We start from the raw sequence: 23,521 nt of genomic DNA, 5'->3' as shown, positions 1-23,521 counted from the left end.
GAAGAACCGGGCGAAGCTGGTCGAGACACTTGTGCAGCACGGCGGTGTACCTGTGTTGCGCCGGGCCTGACAGGTAGGACCCGTCCGTAAAAAAAAGCATGGAGCCACCTAACCTCTGGGACACTGAACGGCAACCTGGATGGGCTCGGGAGGAGAGGATTATGATCGGTAACCGCCTTAAAGGGCTGGTGAAGCGCTTTTCAAAAAAAATTGTTGGTTGCATTACTTTATGGTTTTCTTGACTCTGCATTCGAAAAACATGTTTATTTTATGGGTAAATACCCCCAAACCATCGTTTTTCGTCCAAACAAATGACCCCTGCCCGGGGGCACGGCGAGAACCCTAGCTGCCTTTCGCGATTGGCTGGCGGCAGATGACATCATATTCGGAAGTGCCGGCGCTGCGGTGACCGCTCGGCCTGAAGAGCTCGTTCTGTTCCCGTTCAGGCACGGGCCAGAAGGTCATCTGGTGAATGGAAGACTCACACATTCTTTCCTTAGAATAGGAGAGCCTGAGGGAAGTATAAACGTAACAAGTTTGCTTGCGGCGAGCTTTAGAAAGGGGTTCTCCCCGAACGGCTCATGGCCGACTTATGTTTCTCGGATGCAGGGAAGTTGTGCGATATTGGTTCGCCGCTTTCACTACCAGCGCTAGTGACAATCCCCAGCACAATTTTTCAACACACCATCATCCACTTCCTCGCATGTGTGACTTAGTTTTTACATTCGGACAGGCGGTAACAAGCTATGTGCAGCGGCCCGTGATGCGCGCAAGCACCAGCTAGCGAGCGGCCGGTCACCGCGTCGCGCGGAGGTGCTGGTGCCGGGTCGCTGCGCGGCCGGTCAGCGGAACGTGGCATGGCTGCACATACGTAGTTTTAGAATAGGGGAACCTAACGTTGGTGGCCCCCCAAAATGTAGAGGAACCCAAACGCAGCACGCTGGCCCGCGACGAAATTTAGCAGAACGCCTCCCCCAACAGCTCTAGCCAGCTTGAGTTGCACGGATTGCCTCGAATATGGGGAACTACTTTAGGCTTAGCACCGAGGCAGATATTTGGTTGTTGCTATCTGTACAATTGCGAATGACTATACTTAGCACAGTTTTTCACCACACTGTCATCCCCTTTCTCGCAAGTGAAACCATATTTTCACGTCGATAATCATTAGTCGATAGTCGATAGGTAGCGCCATCCATCGGCCTCTCGCCGCATCTCCTGCTCGGGCAGGTTCATTTGCTGCCGTCGATCAGCCTCCGCGACCGGTCGGCGCTCCCCATGCGATACAAATTCGATCACCTCTTTCAAAATCACCTTGGATAACAATCCCTAGAACAGTTTTTCACAACACTATCATCCACTCTCTTGCACGTTTACCTTGCTTTTCGCGACTGCCTCGTTTCTGGACAGCAGCGAAGAGCGGCTGCTGCCGTAGCATGCGGGGTTCGAACCGCATCGTGTGCCGTACGGGATTGCACGACCGGCGAGTGTGCTGGGTGATCCCACACGAGGAAAACGCTTCATGCTTTCCAGCTTGATTGATTTATTCTTAAAATTTACCTACTCAGCTAAGCTGTCGTCATAGCTAACAGTGTTGATCGAGAAAACGAACAAGAAGTTCGAGAAACCCAGAGCGCTGCGGTCCCACAAATTTTCTAATCCCCTAATAGTAATGGATCAGGAACTTGGGGCACCTCCGTATTTGGTTGAGCCCGTCGCTTCGCCTATGAAGCACAGAGCACCCGACGACACGGCCGGCCCCGACTACTCGTAGCCACGGGCGCTCGAGAAGAAAATCTCTGGTATCTAGGAGTCGCTTTAAGGAATCTCTAAAAACACAGTGGCATAACGGTTAAAAATCAACGCCGAAACAACTCTGGACATAAAGGGCAGATTACACGCCTGCTTAATTCGGAACTTCGCCCACAAAACGAGGACACAGCGAAGCGGCGGCGCACGCCGCTGGCCATCTTCCGAATATGACGCTACTTCCGGTCGCTGCCTCTCGGTTTCTCGCTCGTCCGGCGATACGGGAGAGAGCAGTGGGCGGGGTGTAGGGTCAACTTTACCGGCGAATATTTCTGTCCCCAAGCTAAAATGACAAAAAAAAACTTTGCAGGCATAAACTAACCAATGTATTAATTCCAAAAAATATATTTTTGCCCCATTCTAAAAGCACTTCAGTAACCCTTTAACTGGGCACGGAATACCCACGTCTCAAACATCTTTACACCCAAAATCACTGCAAATGCTTCCCCTTCAATGGTTGCCCACTGCGTCTGCGTAGGCCTGAACCGATGGCTCACGAAGCCCTCGTCACCTATTTGTGCCAAACAAGCGCCCGCAGCAGAAGCGGACGAATCTGGGGAGAACACGAGGTTTTTCCAGATCTGGGGCGGCAAAGAAGGAAACCTCGCAAAGGCCTTGCTTTAGAGATCTTAATAAATTCTCAGCTTCATGCTGCAGGGTATTCGAGTCGGCGCCCATTTGCCTGTCAACTGTATCAGCAACCGGGCTATCTCAGCGTACCTTGGGACACAGTTGCGGTAGTAGCCACAGAGGCCTCGGGCGCTCCTTACCTACTTCGTGGTCTTTGGGGCTTGCAGATGGTTAATCGCCTCAAGTTTACCGGGGTCCGGCCGGTGCGTGCCGGAACCCGACATGGCCAAAGCAGCTTAGTGACCGCTGAGCCACTTGACTTTTTTTTTGCTCGCATGCAGGCCTGCTGCCCGCAACGTCGAAAACACTCCGTGAAGTTGCTGAATGTGTTAAAAGAGTGTCCTACTGCGCACGGCGATTTTATCCAGGTGTGCGCGCGCGTAGTGTATTTGACCGGACAGCACGCCGTTGATGTTTCTCTGGAAAGTTGCCGCTGCGTTTTAACGTCCAAACAGCTTGACTTTCTGCGCAAACTGATCTAGATGCGACACGAAGACCATTGCAAGCTGAGAATCGGTCGCTATCGGTACTTTCCAGCAGCCCCGCCTTATGTCATTGAGCGTGGTGTACTTAGAAGACCATATGCTCACTATGAGCTCCTGCGGGCAGCCCATAGGAAAGGCGTCGGCTTCCGCTACCGCATTCCGCCCAGGTGGCTTAACCACCTGGACGCAACACCGGGGACTTTGTCAGCGTACCCTTTGGCGGCTTACGAGGTGCCCGAATGGCGCCGTGGGAGTGGGGGTGCGCAGAAAGGGCGGCGATTTCCGCGCCCTGCCTTAAAGGGAAAATTATGCGTTTTGCCTTGAAACACGCGTGAAGGAAGCTCGGGGTCTTGTAGTATGGAGAACTGACAAAGGAAGAAACATTTAGATTAAAGAGTGTGTGCTGGAACACGGGAATAAAAGAAGCGGAAGATAACTGATCCGATGGAGCGTTGAAATCACAAACTTCACGGGCGCTGGATGGGCCGGACATTGGTGAACAGAAACGACAACACGAATAGGAAAGTGGCGAGATTCCGTTTTCGTGTGGGTATAAGACCGGAATTTCTTGTATTCACACATTGCCATCCCCTCATTCGCTTAAAACACGCATTCGTATCTTTCATGCAACTTATGTAAGAACTCCGCCGTTCTGCATCAGTACATAAGGGGTCGAACCATGTGTTTTGAAACAAATGCCCCGCGTTCGAGCCTTGTCAATCTTTCTTTCAAACCCGCGCTTTCTTTCTTAATAAAATGTTTTCTTGGTTCAAATCTGCACATTAACCTCGTAAATAAACGTTGTTTTGTGGCTTCTGCGCCGGTCTGGAGGTGCGGCGCGTCATATGCACACGTTTTATTACTTTTTGCACACCAGCGCAAGTGGCAGATTTGTACCCATTTGGAAAGGAATATTGTGGGAGATGAATTCTTCCTGCAGGAAAAAAAATCGCTTGATGATTAGGATGATAGAATAAGTTTTGTACAATTTGTAATTATAGTGCTTACATATTTAGAAACGTAACATCTCAGTCAAAACGGTTTCCAGTTATATTTCGTGTTTCTAATGTCAATTTGGTATCGCCATTTATAGCAGTTTTTTTCTCATGGTGGAGTAGGACTCTTACTTTAAACGATTGAATGAGCGCTTTGCATCCAGTAAGAAAGTCAGAGTTTGTACATAAAACAAATCGTACAAAACAACACTCATAATCACAGATACGACACAAGGAAGCCACCATTCTCGCATCCGCTCCTCTGACAAGTTGCTTATATACCTTGCCACCTGACTACGATCTCTAATCGTTAACATATCGTTTTCCGGCTCTGTTCAGCATAAAAAAGATTGTGAATGATAGTATTACCGCATTTTCTCCGCGTCAAGTGCGCGAATTAATATCGTAACACGTTGAAAGGTTCAGAAAGCCTCAGCCGGTTTTTCGGGTTTGTGTTTTTTTAGGCTTTCATACGCGAGCTCAGCAAAACGTCATTATTTCTATACAGGGGGAACTTATTGCTATACATGCTTGAAATATTACTATTGTATGGTCATTTACAATAGTTTTTAGAGTTTATAATCATTTTTCTATATATACGCGATAACGACGTGCCCTTTCTTTCCTTTTATATAAGGTACAGAAATGTGATGTCTATAAGACCACAATGTTTGCAGAGTCTGCATCAATGTTTTTTTTTACTGCTGAGTATTTGTGAATCCATGCTGCCTCGTACGGCCCGCCAGGTCTGTTTATGCTGCCGCAGAGCCGCCTCGGTTGGCCCCAGCACACATGTTGGAAGTAAAAATTCTCAATTCTGAAAACATAAGGCACGGCGAAAAATAGCTGAAATAAAGAGGTTTCTATACATTTATGCCGCACCGTGTTTATCGCCGCCATTGGTTCATTCGGTCCCATGCAGCGGTTGACGCCACTGAAGTCCCTTAAAGGGGACCCCACCTAGTGCTTTCAAGTTCGGTGATCTTAATTGGCGGTCCCTGCTTCCCTCCCATGTACTGTAAGAGGCGCAAATAATGTTTTTACTAACAAAAAAAAACGTAGGGGTCCATTCAACAAATGGGAATACATTGTTTGCATTTTGAAGCGCTTAATCGATGGACTACGTATTTGCCTTAGGCGATTTGACGCTCTGTCTATTCCACAGGCTACAGGAATTACCTGTGCGGGAACCGGCACAAGTACCAACCCCTATCGAAACAACTACCAAATGGTCGCTTCTCAAACGATGACGCGTACTTTTCATTTTCACAAAAAGCCCCATAGGAAGTTGTTTTCAACGTTTCCGGCTCCCAACCACTCGATCCACTTGAGTGAAAACAGCTTTCGTGTTTTCAATTTATTTTTCTACATCCCCCGGCGACAAGGCCTTTGTGACAGCAGAAACCGAGGGCAGACTCCGAACAGCTGCGTTTCGTTCCACTGCAGGCAGAGCTGCGTACGTGCAAGGTACGTAGGTTATTACACGGGCTTGGTGTTTTAAAGCCATGGGCTTCCTTTCCTTCAACTGCGTTAAATGAATGCCTAGGTCTTCAAAAAGACTTCCATTTTTGTCTGTGTAGTCAACCTCATGTTCCTCCGAACCGTTCCGGGAAATAAGGATGCTCGTCCTTTCTATGAGGGCTTGCCATTGCTTGCTTAGCAACTCTAAATGTCAAATGCACTCGTATGTCGCTTTGCCGCATTGCTCCTTTGAATCATTCCAGTATAAATGTTTCCGTTCACTTACTTTGCACAGAGCAAATAAAACAACAAAGCTTCCCTTAGCGAATTCATCCGTCCTCCTTTCTATAAATGTGTACAAAAAAATCCCTAAGTTATAAATCCTCAGCACCATTAACGTAGTTCTCGTGTCCTAAAAGTGAACAAACCTGAACTTTTAAAACACCTTTCTCGCTGTTCCTCTTAACGCAGCCAATAAAATATGAGTAAGCAATGTATCTTCTCTACAATTTCAATAGATTTCTTACAAATATAGTTAGGTTGTAGTTCTTCGTCTGCTTAAGTGATCAACACCCCTTCTGTAAACAGGTTGCGAATAAATAAACCGCATAGTTTTATCGTATATTACCGTTGATGCTTTGGGCGACATGGAACACCTCCTAAAGGTTCAACAAAAATTAAGTTATTTTGCACCTAGCATTCAGTATGTGCAGCGAACGAGAAAACAATTTTTCTCTCTGCCCAAAGTTTGACTGGAGTTTTCGGTCAGATGCTGAGCCCAAGAACACGAGTTCGATTCCCGGGCGCGGCGGCCGCTTTTTTCATGGACGCGAAAACCGAAAACACCCGTCTCGAGATTTCGGCGCACATTAGAACCCCAGGTGGTGAGAATTAATTCGGAGCCCTTCACTTCGGCGCGACTCAATGCCTATGTAAAGTGGGCACGTTAAACACCCACGATGAATCAGTGTTTGCTCGGAGATCCCTCGGGTTTTTCAATGAAGGGCACCAAAAACATTTCTTGACAATTGCACGATTCATAACCACCAGAGCAGAATAGAACAGCGCCCATTCTACATATAAACCTACAAAGCCAAACGTACTAGATATATTTCCAAGAGGCTCTGAGAGTTTATATGGAAATGTCCCAGAAACCGGTATCTTCTATGCTCACAGGTTTTTGATGATTGCAGATTTTTTTCTGCGTGTATACATGCGGAAGATTTAGTGCCGACTGAACATCATACGCAACAAATAATGTACCGAGATATTACACTGCAAGGACATTTCGTACTGGTTTAGGAGGCATATGCATTCTCCCGTTGCAGGTTCACATCTTTCAATACAGTCAATGGTGCAGCAAAGTTGGCATGGCTTGTCAAAGCGTCGGTCTTAAACGAAGGACGCTGAGGGCTGTGTGTGTAAAAGAAGGCCACGAGTAAAATTATGTTCAGAGCACATATTGAAAGAAACAAGACAATTTAAATAAACTAAACATAAAACAATAATACCCATTTGCTGAAAGAAAATGGTTCCAACGCGAACATTTCTCGAATACAAATAAAAAGTCCACAATTCAATGACCTAAAGTCCTAATCTACGAGAAGGCTGAGCTAACCGAATGTGAGGTTATTATTTAGTTTCTATTAATTTGCGACTGGGTCGTCTGAACGTTCTCATTCGGTTCAGTGTTGTTGATTTGGGCTTCACATTGGTTAAGCGCGTGGTGCGACGACCGTGCCATCTGTGCTCCTATAATAGAATGCTTTAATCATAATCGCTCAACCGTTGGACGCTAAACTGCATTCGGTATCCGCAATGGAAATATCTCTGCATGTAGAGACATTCCCTTGTTTATGCGGTGTGTGATTAATTTGCCCTTTCTTGGAGCCCACTGTGTACTGTTGGCTTTTTTGCAGTGTTTTAATTTTGATTGTTTTTTGTGTTCTCATTTTCTGTCTCTTTGTCTTCTATCGTCTAGCGTAGCAAGCCAGCGCGACAGCCTGTCTAACCTCGCTGGTCTTCATTAACGTTTCTCTCTCTCTCTGTCTCTCTCTCTCTCGCTCGCTCGCTCTCTCTCTCTCTCTCTCTCCACTAAAAATGGTTTTTCAGCAGTGCTTTTTCTTGACACCGCCCCAAGTGAAACTCCCCTTTAAAACAGCATTGCGCCAAATTTGTTTTGGTGCCACGTTTCATTTCAGTTTGGGTGTTTTTCAAATGTGTGCATAAATGTGTGCATTTATTGTACTACTATTGCGAACTAATAGTAGCTCTGGAACACAAGAGATATATCTACAATTAGCAGGTATATAAAGGACTGCCAGGCCTCTGAAAAAAAATACAGAACATGCACGCACACGGCGAAGCCACATGCCAGATGCCAGATGTCAGCATCGTTCATTAAAGCTTTGGAGGATGTATTTTTCTACATCTAATTGGGCCGCGTTGCAACCGAGACGTCGCGTCCACCCTAGGCCATGAGGCCGCTTTGTACCCTTTAGGACGCTTTCTCTAACATCTTGAAATATTAATGAAAAGGGTAAAACAAATATTCACCACTATTACTTGAAACGATCATATGGTCAATACTTCTTCAATACTTCTGCGTGTGTGTGTGTGTGTGTGTGTGTGTGTGTGTGTGTGTGTGTGTGTGTGTGTGTGTGTGTGTGTGTGTGTGTGTGTGTGTGTGTGTGTGTGTGTGTGTGTGTGTGTGTGTGTGTGTGTGTGTGTGTGTGTGTGTGTGTGTGTGTGTGTGTGTGTGTGTGTGTGTGTGTGTGTGTGTGTGTGTGTGTGTGTGTGTGTGTGTGTGTGTGTGTGTGTGTGTGTGTGTGTGTGTGTGTGTGTGTGTGTGTGTGTGTGTGTGTGTGTGTGTGTGTGTGTGTGTGTGTGTGTGTGTGTGTGTGTGTGTGTGTGTGTGTGTGTGTGTGTGTGTGTGTGTGTGTGTGTGTGTGTGTGTGTGTGTGTGTGTGTGTGTGTGTGTGTGTGTGTGTGTGTGTGTGTGTGTGTGTGTGTGTGTGTGTGTGTGTGTGTGTGTGTGTGTGTGTGTGTGTGTGTGTGTGTGTGTGTGTGTGTGTGTGTGTGTGTGTGTGTGTGTGTGTGTGTGTGTGTGTGTGTGTGTGTGTGTGTGTGTGTGTGTGTGTGTGTGTGTGTGTGTGTGTGTGTGTGTGTGTGTGTGTGTGTGTGTGTGTGTGTGTGTGTGTGTGTGTGTGTGTGTGTGTGTGTGTGTGTGTGTGTGTGTGTGTGTGTGTGTGTGTGTGTGTGTGTGTGTGTGTGTGTGTGTGTGTGTGTGTGTGTGTGTGTGTGTGTGTGTGTGTGTGTGTGTGTGTGTGTGTGTGTGTGTGTGTGTGTGTGTGTGTGTGTGTGTGTGTGTGTGTGTGTGTGTGTGTGTGTGTGTGTGTGTGTGTGTGTGTGTGTGTGTGTGTGTGTGTGTGTGTGTGTGTGTGTGTGTGTGTGTGTGTGTGTGTGTGTGTGTGTGTGTGTGTGTGTGTGTGTGTGTGTGTGTGTGTGTGTGTGTGTGTGTGTGTGTGTGTGTGTGTGTGTGTGTGTGTGTGTGTGTGTGTGTGTGTGTGTGTGTGTGTGTGTGTGTGTGTGTGTGTGTGTGTGTGTGTGTGTGTGTGTGTGTGTGTGTGTGTGTGTGTGTGTGTGTGTGTGTGTGTGTGTGTGTGTGTGTGTGTGTGTGTGTGTGTGTGTGTGTGTGTGTGTGTGTGTGTGTGTGTGTGTGTGTGTGTGTGTGTGTGTGTGTGTGTGTGTGTGTGTGTGTGTGTGTGTGTGTGTGTGTGTGTGTGTGTGTGTGTGTGTGTGTGTGTGTGTGTGTGTGTGTGTGTGTGTGTGTGTGTGTGTGTGTGTGTGTGTGTGTGTGTGTGTGTGTGTGTGTGTGTGTGTGTGTGTGTGTGTGTGTGTGTGTGTGTGTGTGTGTGTGTGTGTGTGTGTGTGTGTGTGTGTGTGTGTGTGTGTGTGTGTGTGTGTGTGTGTGTGTGTGTGTGTGTGTGTGTGTGTGTGTGTGTGTGTGTGTGTGTGTGTGTGTGTGTGTGTGTGTGTGTGTGTGTGTGTGTGTGTGTGTGTGTGTGTGTGTGTGTGTGTGTGTGTGTGTGTGTGTGTGTGTGTGTGTGTGTGTGTGTGTGTGTGTGTGTGTGTGTGTGTGTGTGTGTGTGTGTGTGTGTGTGTGTGTGTGTGTGTGTGTGTGTGTGTGTGTGTGTGTGTGTGTGTGTGTGTGTGTGTGTGTGTGTGTGTGTGTGTGTGTGTGTGTGTGTGTGTGTGTGTGTGTGTGTGTGTGTGTGTGTGTGTGTGTGTGTGTGTGTGTGTGTGTGTGTGTGTGTGTGTGTGTGTGTGTGTGTGTGTGTGTGTGTGTGTGTGTGTGTGTGTGTGTGTGTGTGTGTGTGTGTGTGTGTGTGTGTGTGTGTGTGTGTGTGTGTGTGTGTGTGTGTGTGTGTGTGTGTGTGTGTGTGTGTGTGTGTGTGTGTGTGTGTGTGTGTGTGTGTGTGTGTGTGTGTGTTAGAGAGAGAGAGAGAGAGTAACATCATTATCCTGCTTCCAATCGTCCCGAAGGACTGCTTAAATTTGTTGGAGGAGGGCCTCCCAGTGCTCCTATTCTGTCAATCTTAATGAGAAATTGGCTAAATGTGTGGCTGAGGATGGGTCCCGGCCGATGCTTTTTGTGCGCTTGGTGATAGCGGGTTAGAGATCTTTGGAGGGGAGAGGAGGGGCTCCTCGGTGGTGTCGAGCCACTACGCCCAAGTGCTAGGAGAAGAAGAAAGGGGTTCGATGTCTGTGTGCCTTCGCTGTATAATTACTGCGCAGTCCCAGTACACTCCTGGTTGTTATGATACCCGCGCCTGCAGCCCACGGCTGTCAAGTAGATTTTTTTCTAGTGGGTGATAAACGATGGGGGAAGGAGCGTAGGACACCTGCTCAATCTAGGGGGGTGCAAGTTGTCCTTGATGAGCACCAAGTGATCGGGGATGCAGTGCTGTCTTGCTATTTGCGCAGCTCTACCAACTTTTGGTGCCTGGCTTTCCTTTCTTCGACGCGGCTGGTGTTGCGGTCCTATTGCTCAGGGAACGCGACTGGTAGATCATAATCGCGCAAGAGAGTTTCGCGCGTGAGATGAGCTACCACATTTCCTGGTATACCACGATGACCTGCGAGCCAGCGGAGTTCGACCGAAAGAAGCGGTTCGGAAGTTACATGTGCTTCGAGAATGTTACATGTGTGCGTGGCTATTTTGGGGCGGCAGAAGAGAGAGAAGGCTCTTTAATGTAAACTGGTGAGGTCAGCCCTGCTAGGGACAAGGCTTGCTACACCAGATGGTGGGTGAGGCGGACTGCACCCTGACTGTCATTTAGTATTAGCACTTGCGAGAAAGGCCCGCTGAATTCAGAAACAAACTTGTGTTATCTTTTAACACGTTTTCCGCCTCTTCTTTTCGCAGACCTAACAAACCATGTGGTCTCGGGCCGTTGGTTTTGTAGTCTATGTTGCTCTCATGATTGGTAAGACGATCAAAGTTATCATGCGGTAGGGATCATGTTCCTACTGTGTTTGTTTCCGTAAACGCTTCTTGTGCTTCTTATTTATTCGTGGTCAATATTTCAAAAGTTAAGTGTTAACGTATAGAAAGTAGTTTACATCATGTAGAATTAATTAAAAATCAGCAGAACCAGGAAGACGTTTTCCAGGGTCAGCTGAATTGAACCGCTGTATTTCACCAGTTTGTCCACAAAAGCACTGTTTATTGCTGCATCTGGAACAGCCCAAAAAAGTGAATGCTGAACTGGTACCCCTTCTTAATTTTGTTAACCATCAAGACATCGTCGCGGTATATTTCTCCAGTTCACATATACACTGTGATCTAAACAAAGGGTGAGAATCCCGTGTAAATAAAAATGCGAAATTTAAGTCTCGGGCAGCAACCTCTCAGGGTTTTTTGAGACTTAGATACAATAAGCTATAAAGTATAAAATCTCCAATCAGCTGAGCATTATATGTTGAAGCTTTTAAACTTAATTGATTGTTTTATATTCTCGATGGGTGTACATGCCGAGGGAAAGGAATGTTGTGAGCGAAATTTTGGGTTTTATTTTGTACCTAAGAAAGATTTTAATAGCTTTCTGTCTAACGCAACCGAGCATCGCAACCTGGACAGGAAATCTCTTCTGCCTCCCTCCACCTATCCCCAAACTTTCTGCGGAATCTGCACCGACATCCTTTACTACTGCAGCCCCTCGCGGAATACCTATCCTTCTCCCCCTATTAGGCTTTCCATTTCCTATGCTCGCATCATGCGAAGACCAAATCCGCACCTGCGACGACGAGTTGGCCCTAGCTCAGTCACCGCATTTGCACTGCACTGCCCCCGCTGCAACAGCGCTTACTCTACCCAAATACTTGTCTGGCTACCCACTCTATCCCTCTTCCTTGATCCCGCAGTAAACCCAAGCAAGAGCGCTTTGCACAATATCCAATGCAACTATCAGTAAGCCCTAATCTCCCGGGTGAAGGATATCGCGGCGGAGCGCGACCAACCTTTGTAGCATAGCATCCTGTCTCCCCATTGGTGCAGAAATATTTCACAACCGTCACAAGCCGAAACCAAATTTAATAAACTAAAACTTGAAATAATAGATTCATTTTGAGACATATAATTTTAAAACCTCGTAATTTCTTGAAATAGTAGTGATATTGAACTTACAGTTATTGTAAACCTTTATTCAATACTTAGAGTTCAAGACACTACCAGCGCCTAGGTGTTTTATCTCAACATCACGCCCTGCTAAGGCAATTCTCATTGCAAAGCAGTTTTCAGATCTGTACCAAAGCTGCCAAAGAGTAACACCGACTGGTTGGCATGCTTTTCCTACATGTGCAATAAATAAACGTGTTGACACCGCTCCCAAGAGAATTTATGGATCTTTTAGGGTGGTTTATTATCTGCGCGGTCAAGAATAGGCAATTCTTTCGGTAAGAATACTAATAGCTTTAGGGCGATTTTTTATGCCCTTAAAAAGGTTTTGGGCGTTTTCTTTATGAATAAGTTAGAGTTTGAGTGCACAAAAATATTTATATTGACCTCTGTACCAAGAATAAGACGCCTGGTGCCCGCATAATTCTATAATTATACTCCTTCATGAGAAAATTTTGAGCTGTTCAGAAGAGTGTTTTTGCATCAATATGACTCATTTCTCGTTTTTTTTTTCAGTGATCTTGATCATCGCATCAACGTAAGGCCAGAGGCTCCCCTGCCTACATAAGTTCTGCACGACCACTCTAGAAATGCCTGGAACCATTCACTCATTTGTAAAGGAGCCAAAAACAAGCTGTTATTACGAAGATGCAACGGAAATTGAAAGAGCACGTAAATAAATATCAATTATGACAAAACCCTCAAGATTCTCTACTACTTCGTGTCTGTGGAAGTTCGTGCTAATGAGGTTGTGGTAGCACGTTGCACTTGTTACTCCAGACGTACGGACTTCACTTCCTCGTCTAAAAAGGACAAGAGCAATCCCGTGAATAAGGAGCCAAATGTGCGCATATTGGTCCAGGTGTGGAGGACAATAATCAGTTTGGCAGGCTCTATGAAGTCTGTAGCTACTGTTTTGTGTTTTATTGTTTAAGGAGACTTGTTTTTAAATATCTCTACACGCGAGAATTCTGTCGCACATACTCTGCTGCTCGGGACCTGCGCTCTTGTGGTCGTTTGGTTATACAGCATGCCTGCACTCGTTTTGGGGAAAATGCTCGTTTGCTCGTTTGTTCTATGTTCCGCGCACTTTGAACAAGTTGCCTCATGTCTTTTTTTTTACATTAGCCGCAAGCAAATTGAGTCGCAGTTTCACAAATGCTTTGTAAGCCTGTTTTCTTCCTTCCTTTTTATCTTTTTTTTTCCTGTGTATGCCATTACTTTTTGTTTCCTGGATGTTCACCAACTGCCGGGCTCTTCCCCACAAGGCCAATTCGTGGCTTTGGAAGGCCCGTATTTTACACTTAATATGAACAATAAATTTATTATTATTATAATTATTAATAATATCATTATCAGAGGGGCAAGGATGGCTTCGGTGCTAGTCATGCGCCATCGCACTCTGCTCCCCCTCCGTCATAGCTACTCCTCGGGGACCGACTTTTGTTCGACGCATTTAGCTGCGAAGCAGCATTTGTCTAACCCTCCCAGATTTCATTCCGGTGAAGCCGATTTATGGCACATTCCCACTGGCGACTCGGGCGAGTCGCGCGACGACGCGCGACAAGTGTCGCTGTATGAAGTGGTGTTCGCACTTGCGGCGAGCGATGATGCGACTGCGTTCAGGTTCAGCGGAGCTGTTACCCGACTTGCACGACTTCCTTGGTGCTTCACCCATTCGTAGTCAAAGAAAATTATGTTATACGAGCGCGACAAATACAGGTATAAATCACTTCAGAACACATGCTGCTAACATGGAATAGTGCCGAAAGCATTGCGTGTTGCGGGGGGAGTCGAAAATAACGAACTCAAGCAGACTCTTTTCAACATATTATTGCCGGAAGAAATAGACACGTATGCTTTCACGCCACAACACTTATATCCTATTCCGCAAAGCTGGCTTCTTTTCACAGACGCTGTGGTTCTGGCACCTACGAACTCCCCGGTGTTTACTATTCGCCGATAGAGGTACTAAAAGGCTCCAAGTCAGCCTACTGACCCGCTATCCATCTAGCTTTAAACGAAGAATACTTGCTTTTGCGATTCAAACACGTTTCTCCACACTGATGAATCCACGCTGTAGGTTGATTCGTACATGTGTACGCTAAAGACGACGTCACCGCGTATTGCAGTCCAAGAGCTATTTGGCCTCGCGCCGGAAAGCGACGAAAAGCGACGGTCGGCTCACAGCTTGGCGAAATCGGTCGACGTCGCGGGATGTGGCGAATCGCCAGTGGGAATGTGCCCTTACTCGGTACCGCTGCGGCGCTCTTCCTTGCCACCACCGACACCGCTTTCACAACTGTTATTCCCCTCGCCACCACCGATGCCTCTTTCACAAGCTCGCAATCGGCTGATAACGGTGGTAGTGCCCATATCAGGTGTTACCAGAGCAACTTGCCCGCTTTGAACGCCCATGTGAACCCATAATTCTTTTTCACCATGAAAGGCTTTCCACTCGACCTTTTCGCCTGTGAATTCACGCCTTAACACGCACCCATCCCCGGTGGCCAGTTTATGCATGTGCTGGTTGTGGGGTAAGGTAGCAGGGGGCGTGTATGCACGGCTAGTCTTCATGCCGCCACCGACAAAATGCGCGTTGCTCTGGGGGGGGGGGGGGGGGGAATAAGCGTGGAAGTCTCACTAATTCTCAATGCGACCTGTCAGCTGTCCTCAGTGGTCGAGCGGTTTGGGTTTGGGTTGGTGTGTTACGCAAACAGTGAGATGCCCTAAGACGCGGGACGGAAGCGGACAGCCACATGTTTATCCACTAGAATAAAGCTGGAGTCCTTCCAGGTGTTAACTTTCTATGGACCGAGGCGTGTCGCTCGCTCGGAGGAAGAACACCGGGAGTCGAAAGAGCGTCTGCCAGGACAGAAGCGCGAGTGGGTGCGAGAACAACAAAAAGCCGCAGCGCCGCCGTTTCCACCGCAAGTTCCAGTTCACCGAGCAGCTGGGAATCTCTCCCGGATGACCAATAATGCCCACGTGTGCCAATATTTTTTTTCAGCTTGAAGAGCTCTTAAGAGCTATAAATTTGGCGGTTCCTTTCGATTCTACGCAAAATGTCGAACCGGAACCGAACTGAAAACCGGAGCCGAACACAAATTTTCGCCCAGAACGGGAACGAAAGCGAACCCGTATTTTTCCCACTATTTTGGAACTGGACCCGAACCGGGACGAATCGAAGGAACCTGTCCACACTCGTTCCGGGGCTTAAAAACTGCAATTTCTAGGTTTTTGTATGGCGCCATACCTTCCGTGCGAAGGTATTTTTACCACTCTCCCGAAAGCACCACCAAATGTTTTGCGTAGTCTATAGTCCCACAGCCCATCAGGCTGTCTTCTTATTATTACGCTCAATATATTGTAAAGTTGTGGGTATATACTATCAGTTTGCGTTAGATACTAGCACAGCCCCTCAATGCTTTCGTGGTAATGAAACTCAGGCCGTCGTTTCATACAGGGACAAAAGCTGCCGCTAGGGTCGCCGCTGGCAGCGGGGGAACTCCATGCCCGCTGATGCTGCTGTCCGGTTGCGGCAGTTGTTGATAGTGCCGAGAGTATTCTGCTATCACTTTTATTTAGCTTGACATACAATGGAATTGCTGCGTTCCCTTGTGAAAAAGCTTTCTTCGCTTAGCTTTGCATGACATCAACGCCTCGCTGGAGCCAATAGTGCCTACGCAGCAATTGCGAATGTACTATCGGCGTCAAATGAAACGCGAACACGAAAACATGAACCAGAACGTGCAAAATTGAAAAATGCTGTTCGTATAGTTCATATAATGACACTCTATTGATATATTTGGAAATCCATTTTTCCCAACTTTGCTTTTGTAACTAAGCCACGCGTCATGTTGGCTTGCATGGAAAAAAATCGCGGTATTTGTGTGTTCAGGTTCATATTTTTGTGTTCGCGTTTCATTTGACACCGATAGTACCTGTTGTTGCCGCACTTTTTTACTTCAAAGAAGTATATGTCTCACCCCCCCACCAGTTCTCATTCCCGCAAAGAAAACTTGGCGCCGCTCTGGGGCTTCTCCTCGCCACTGCCGACCCGTCTTTTACAATGGTTATCACAACGCTTGCTCCCTTCGCCACCACTGACGCCACTTTCACAAGTTGCGCATTCGGCTCATAGCGGCCCTAGCGCCGTTATGAGATGATTGCGGAGAACCAACACCTGCGCGAATGGGTGTAAAGAGTACGCCCGAAAGCTGCCTCCACCGCCGCCACCGAGAATGTAGCCGAGCCATTGCCGCTTCAAATTCCACCTCGCCCACTAGCTGAAGGTAACTGCCGGTTGAAACAACTTGCCGCATTGGAACGCCGGCGTGAGCACATTATTCTTCTTTAGCTTGAAAGTCATTCCGAGCAACGTTGTCACGTCGCTGGCCCTTGCTGACCAGCTGGCCATAGTTCTTCTGGCGGAAGAATAATAATAGATCTTAGTCTGGTCGCATATATTCGCCAGTGTATTTCATGCCTACTTAGACGCCTATTCCCCGTTGCCGGTTTGGGCGTGCACGGGTTGGGGGTGAAGGAAGGAAGTATGCACGCACATCAGGGCTTAATGCCAATAGCGATGACATACTCGTCCGGGTGGCGGGATATTTAAACGTGGTAGTGTCATGGCTCAGCGCGCCCACTCAGCTGTCCTCTGCAGTCCAGTGGTTTGGATCTGGGTGGACATGTCGCACAGACAATGAGATGCCTATTACTGTGCTGCGAAAGGGACACCCACGTGTGCGTCCACTAGTACAGAGGTCGAAGCCGTCGAGGTGTTAAAGGAGTACTGACACCAAATTTTGATACCTAAAAAATGATATAATTGGCTTCAGTAGTTTGTACTGATGCCTCACAGAAATTTTTGCAGCGATCCGAGGCCGGAATCACATCTAAATCGATCTTGATTGTCCAGGCCGCGAGCTTCCACAAATCGGCAGCACTAGCGCAATCGCTTTCGGCGTGATGAAACATTGGCCTGCGTGTCTGGCCGGTTCAGGGTGACGTCATATAGTCGTCTTCAGAACCGGAAACGATATCCTGCGCTGCTGTTGTCGGTGGTATTCGTTTGGGCAGGAGACGTGGGCTTAGCTGTATGAGCAATGCTTGTAAATGTTGCGTGTTCGACGTCTTTGCTCTTCAGTTCGTTGCCGGCGCATGGTGTTCGGTACTGGTGCCGAAAACTGCGCGATGTCGACGGGCACCGCGGCGACGCGGCGGCGCGCGTCGCCGAGCTCGCCCAAGTTGTGCCAAGCTCGCGGTATGCGAAGTACTGCTCGTGGAAGCCTGTCCGAGCAAATCGACGACGACGCCAAGATGCATTATTTTCCACGCGATGACATGCAGCGCTAAACGTGGACTGAGTTCGTGCGCGCCGGCGGCCGCAAGAACTGTCGCCCAAGCCAGCGGGCTCCGGGTTGCACGGGTCACCTTGGGTGTTGGGAACTTAGTATCGTGGCGACTATTTCATCGCTGGTATCTGTACAACTGCGAATGACCATCCCTTACACAACTTTTCACCACACTATCATCCCCTTTTTCGCATATGAAGCTTTATTTTGGCAATAATTTCCGTTACAGCGATCGGTGACCAGGACATCTGCCGCGGCTTGTTTTGATTCTAGCGCGCAGGTGGCGCCATCTTTCGGCCGCTCGCCGCACCGTGGTGCCGGCAGTGCTGGGTCGGAGCGCCGAACCTCCGCTGCCGGTCAGCGTAGGCTAACCATCACGGCAAATATCTGAACGCCACTTTTAAATTCAGCGCTGATAACAGCTCCTAGCACAATTTTCAACACACTAACATCTACTTTCTCACATGTGGAGCTTCTTTTTCATGATCAGATTGATTAGAAGAGTGGCGACAAGCTGTTACTATCACGGTCTGCGCCGGTTCGAGCCGCAGTGATATTAAAAAACGGACGACGGCGAAGACATCGCCGGCCTAATCGCCTGGCCAAATAAAGTTGTTCTGTCTGTCGGGTGGCAGCGACTCATCCGAGCCTGACCGTCGATTCGGACGACATGTCCACTGCGCGGGCGAGTCGCGGACCATGCGCAATCGTAGCAGACGATGCGGCGAACGCATGGAGGAAAGAAAAACGTCCCTGACGTCACGGGTGAGACCGTGACGTAAGGCTGGCCCGCTTGCAGGCTGGCCTTCGAACGGCCATTTTCCCGCGCTGCGACCAAATTTGAAATTGGTGGCAATAAACGTGCTATAATTAATTCTGTGTTAGCGGCTGACGGCTTTCGGTTCGATTTTCGTAATTACTGGGCCAATAGGTATTCTTTACAGGATAAAAACTGAAAGCGAGAAATTTCGTGTCAGTACTCCTTTAACTCGCTATGGGACGGGCGCATGTCGCTCGCTTGTAGGAATAAGAGCGGAAACTTAATAAGCATCAGCCCGAGCAGAAGCGGGAATGGGCGCGGAAACCACGGAAAGCCGCTGCCGCTGCCATTGTCGCCTTAAGTTACGGGTGATCGTGTAGCTGCGAATCCCTCCCGGATGAACAGCAATTGGCCCGCTTGGAACGCCGATGTTGGCCAATATCACTCGTTCAGCTTGAAGGGCTTTCAGAGCGACATGTTCGACAGTACCTTTCCCTTCTGGTCTATAGTACCTTTCCCTTCGTACTAGGGAATAGTACTAGGCGCTGGCTCGCACGTCCAAATAAGCCACCATTTTCTCATACGCGAAAATCGTTTTCATTTGCTTTCAGAATAACCAGCTAAGTACCGTCGTTGGTCCCTGTGTCAAACAAAATAGACCACAAAATTATTGTCGCACCATCTTGTATAGGCCAAACGTCGCTTCTTAGCCAACCAATGAGCGGATCATGCGGGTCATGGCGTACAAACGACCTTTTTGCGTATCCACTTGAGCAGTGCACAAATTTGACGCGGGAACGTCGACTAGAAGGAAGATAGACGTTTAAAGGAGACATGAAGACAAAACACAAGTTTGTGTTATTCGAAAGATTTCGTGTTTTATAGTGCCCCCAGCGCTTGTCCGAATGCAAGCCATGCTTTATTCACTGAGAAATTAATTAATTTAAGTTAAAATTTTGATTTTCCCGCTAAATCGTGCGTTTTCGTGGTCTGCAATGACATGACAGGGCCTCGTTTACCGTTAGTGAACCTTGACAGCGCCACCACACCGCGGCAAGCCGTTTTCTGCCTTTGGTTTGTATGTGAACGTATTTGTACCTGGCTTGTTTTGTTTATGGAGACAATCGTTTCGTGAAGCATGGTGCTCGCTCGACAAATACGGTCAGGTAAGACATCGTCGCTTGCGTCAATCAGCCAGTGTCATCTGAAACAACCCCAAAGTCCCGCAGTCCTGCAGTAGCTAAACCAAGCATAGTACACGCAGTACCAACAGCAGTACGCATCGGTACTTCTATGTTTACGTGTGCTTTCGTAACTTTCACTGTTTTTCGCACCATTCTTAGGGCTTTAAAAAGAATGTGCCCTTAATTTAAGCGCAAACAGCTAATTTGCGTTTGCTTTTGCCGCCCTCCGCAAATCGCAGCGCTGTCTGGTATGACATCATATGTTCTGTTGCGGGAAATGAGCTAGTGGGTCGCATGGCGATTCCCTTTTTTTTTCTAATTATGTAGCTTATTTGAGCGAAGTTTACGTTAAAAGGGGTGTCAGTATGATTCTAACGAGGCAATCTTTTAAACGAACCAAACTTGTGTTTTCTCTTCATGGCTCCTTTAAGTTTGGCAATAGCACTGCTAGATAGCCGCTGTGATCAAATGCGCGGCGCCCGCCGGGGTACGCAGCGGCCGCAGCAAGAGAAGACGCGCCGAGAGTAGCGCTGTTTATGATGATCGATGATTGCTAGTTGTATCCTCTTTGTAGCCAGGTGATGACGTGTTATCTTACCAAAGTTATATACCCATGTTTTATACTCTCCACTTAATGCTAGCGCTGCTCTTAGGGCAGGCACAAAAAACTTATTAAGCAAAAAATACCTATTTTTTTCTGTTACAGGTGACAGCCGTCCTAGGCAGTATTTCCTTTTTCTACTTTTCGTCCCCCAGCATTCTAATCTTCTTTTCGTCGTCTCGACAGCCATAAAGTTAACTCCCTCTACGCTGCCTTTAAATCCTAGGGCTTCTGGAAGCCCAACATATCCCTCATGTAAATTTGGACAGATACCCTCGCATTCTAACACTATGTGCCGCATAAATTCTGTTTCTTTTCCGCAGACCACGCGATCATTTTGTGCATACTTCCCAACAAAACTCTTTATAGTTCGCGAGCAACCTGCTCTAGCCTCAATAAGCAAAGCACTGCCCTTGGAATTACCGTAAAAAGTTTCCTTCTTGGTGTCCAATTTCTCAGCCCTGTACATCTCTAACGACCTTTTAGCTTCGATTTTTTTTTTCTCCATTTATTCGTTTCTATCTGCCGTTGCGTCTTTTTTGGTAACCTTGCATGTCTTGGCTTCTCCACTTTTCTGTCCGAATTTCATCGTTAGCCTTCTAGTCATCCTTAACCACTGCGTGTTCACGCTTTTCAAGTAAAAAAAAAAAAAAGCTTGGCTGTCCACCTACGTTGATCCATTGCTCTCAGCCTCCTCTCACAAAATATTTTACTCTGCGCTTCTCGAACTTCAAACAACGCCCAGCCTATTGCACTGCTTCTGTAGAGGATGCCACCTGTTGATTCGAGTAACTGGGAGGTGGCGCCCCCACTCTGTATAAAGCCATTGGTGGGGATTAAACGGGGCTTTTTGCTGTTCTTGAACTGCGCGTTGTTGAGTTTTCGCGGGCTTCACGCCCACATTCGGCCCGGCTAGCGGCGTCCGCGCCACCCGGGTGCGTCCCTACATGGTGTCAGAAGTGGGATCCTGCGACAACCGTGCAACATGCAGGATAATCCAGCCACCGCCTCCGCCGTGACCGCCAGCTTCACGTTGCGAACTCCACCGCACTTCACTTTCGACAACCCAGCCCAATGGACCGCGTGGCTTCAACAATTCGAGGATTACTCCTTCGCCTCATGGCTGTCCTCCGCCCCCGAAGAAACCAAGGTACGCTGGTACGCACGCTCCTCTACTGTATGGGTCCCCAAGGTCGCGAGGTGCTTTCGTCTCTCATGCCAGACGCCGAGGCCTATCGCTCGTACTCCGGCGTGACAACGAGTCTTTCGGGATATTTTGTACACCCCGTCAACGAGGTTTACGAATCAAGCAGGTTCCACAAGCGCACGCAAGAGGTAGGCGGGTCAGTCGACGCGTTTTTCACGGCGCTCCGAAATCTCGTGAAGAAATGCAACTACGCCTCTCGGGAAATTGACGACCGGCTGGTTCGGGACAGATTTATCGTAGAGTTGCTTGACTCTCGCTTGACCGACCAGCTCTGCCGCAATCCAAAGCTTACACTGGACGAGGCGCTCATCCAAGCGCGTCAGTACGAAGACGCTGAAAATGAGAAAAGGCGGCGTCAGGGGACAGACTTCGCACCAGACGCACTGAACGTCGACGCCGTTGCGAATAAGCAGTACCGAATGGCCGCCGCCCCAGCGCGCGAAACTGCGCGAAGTAACGTCTGTCGGCCTCCCGAGCACCGCGCCGGCCCAAAGTCGGCATGCGATTTTTGCGGCCACGCCCCTCATCCGCGATCTGAGTGCCCAGCACGGTGGGCCACATGCAACCACTGTCGCAAGAACGGACACTTCGCAGCGGTTTCCCGCTCGAATAGTACTAGGCGCTTAAGCCAAATCCAGCTCTGCGCCGTGGATGCAGCGCAAACAGAACGCCGGCACGTTGTTGTTCATGTCAACGGACGCCCCCTTCAATTCAAGGTGGATACTGGGGCGGGCGTTTCGGTCGTACCTCCGAGCTTCGCGGGGTGCCCAGTAGACCTAGACAAACCCAATAATGAACAGTTGATGGGGCCGGGCCGCTGCCGCCTAAAGTTGCTCGGGACGTTTCCTGCTACCCTGTCGTGGCGAGGCCGGACGGTATGCAAAAAATTCAGAGCCCTTCCACCCCGTGAAGAGGGATGGCCAGCAAAGCTGCGGTGCCGAGCCTCAACGTGAGGTTTGACTGGGTCATAGTCCAAGGGGTGCACGAAGCAAAACACGTTTGTTTGTAATTTGCGATCGAGCATTGTTCTTGGTTATTAACTGAAAGTCCAGTCCTGTGCAGTCACTGCTCCTCACGCATGCTCAGCACGGCTCTTCACGAGCCACGTGAAAGGCTATCAAGCGGCGCCGACACAGCGTCAGACTTGGCTACTGCGCAATTGAGGCGCACACCTGGGCACGCGCCGGCGCCAGTGCGTCTGCAGCGGCTATGACGCAACACAATCCAACACTATCCACTTTAATCCAATCCAAATCCAATCTAATCCAAGCCAATCGAATCGAATTCAATCCAATGCCCCTCGCGTATGCGCAGAACGGCCCTTCACGGCACACCCGAAACTGCTCAACCTCGGCCAGTGTAGCTTACGCTACAAAACACACAGGAATCGTGGGTAGAAATTTATTATAGCGCGGGTATGGTAATTACGGCGCATGCTCTATGAAGGCCCTGAGACCTTTTTAATTTTGTATGATTTTTTTCCATGCCTCGGGGGTGTGGCGCGCAGTTTTACGATTCCGGGAATTTGAGTGGGCTCCGCAACGTGGCGCTACGCTCGCTAGCGATTCCTGTCTACATCGCTCTGGGACTGGAGACGATCTGCTGGATCCTAGCCATTTACAGCTTTGCCGTAAAAGTGCTACGAGTTGTGCCGCGCCTCCGCCAGATGGCGCCACGGGTCCCGCGACCGAGAGAAGACGCAGTGAAACATCCCCCTCGCAAGGGGCACGATCAAATGCACAGCATTTCCGGGGGCGCACGACGTTAAGTAGTTTGCGTTACGTTAATGTTATTGCACTTGTGGCAACTGCTGACGAGAGAGCGCTCGTCAGCAGTAATTTGAATGAGTCAACGATATAAGGCGCGTTCATAGGGTCCCATTCTCTGTCGGCTTTGTGACGCAGTGGGTAGAGCACCATGTACATTGCGTTCCGCCCGCAGGGTCGAGGGATCGAAACCGGGCGCCGGATAGTATTTTTTATATATAGTAGGGAGGGGTGCGCTGCGGACTACGGACGTCAACGCGGGTGACATCGTGAGTTACCGAAATGCTCTGCATTTAAAATTGTACGTCGTAGCAGACATTGACTCTCCTGACTCTCCTCTGCTGGGGCACTCGGCGGTAGTGGACCTGGGAGTCGTCCAGTTTGTTGACACCGTGGAAGACGCGGAAGCTCCGAACAGGCCCCCAACGTCCGACAAGGCCGCAGCTTCGCTGTTCTCACGCCTTGGCGAGATGCCTGAAGAATACCACATTCGCATCAAGCCTGGAGCGGTTCCATTTTCTCTCAGCGTTCCTAGGCGCATCCCTATTCCCCTCGAAGGCGTAGTCAAGAAGGACTTAGACGCGATG

General features: G+C 48.5%; 1 long non-coding RNA gene across 1 annotated transcript; it reads left to right on the top strand.

The window, feature by feature from the left end:
- Positions 1 to 5,278: 5,278 nt before the first annotated feature.
- LOC144139558 (uncharacterized) lies at positions 5,279 to 12,751 on the top strand. The gene is made up of 3 exons (XR_013316269.1): positions 5,279 to 5,383; positions 10,806 to 10,866; positions 12,573 to 12,751. It is a non-coding gene; the product is annotated as an uncharacterized LOC144139558 (long non-coding RNA).
- The last annotated feature ends 10,770 nt before the right edge of the window (positions 12,752 to 23,521 follow it).

This window comes from Haemaphysalis longicornis, unplaced genomic scaffold (genome assembly GCF_048455015.1).
Source record: "Haemaphysalis longicornis isolate Haplotype H1 unplaced genomic scaffold, Haemaphysalis longicornis Haplotype H1 scaffold_5, whole genome shotgun sequence".
In the NCBI taxonomy this organism is placed as follows: domain Eukaryota; kingdom Metazoa; phylum Arthropoda; class Arachnida; order Ixodida; family Ixodidae; genus Haemaphysalis; species Haemaphysalis longicornis.
This window is presented reverse-complemented; position numbering and strand designations above follow the sequence as displayed.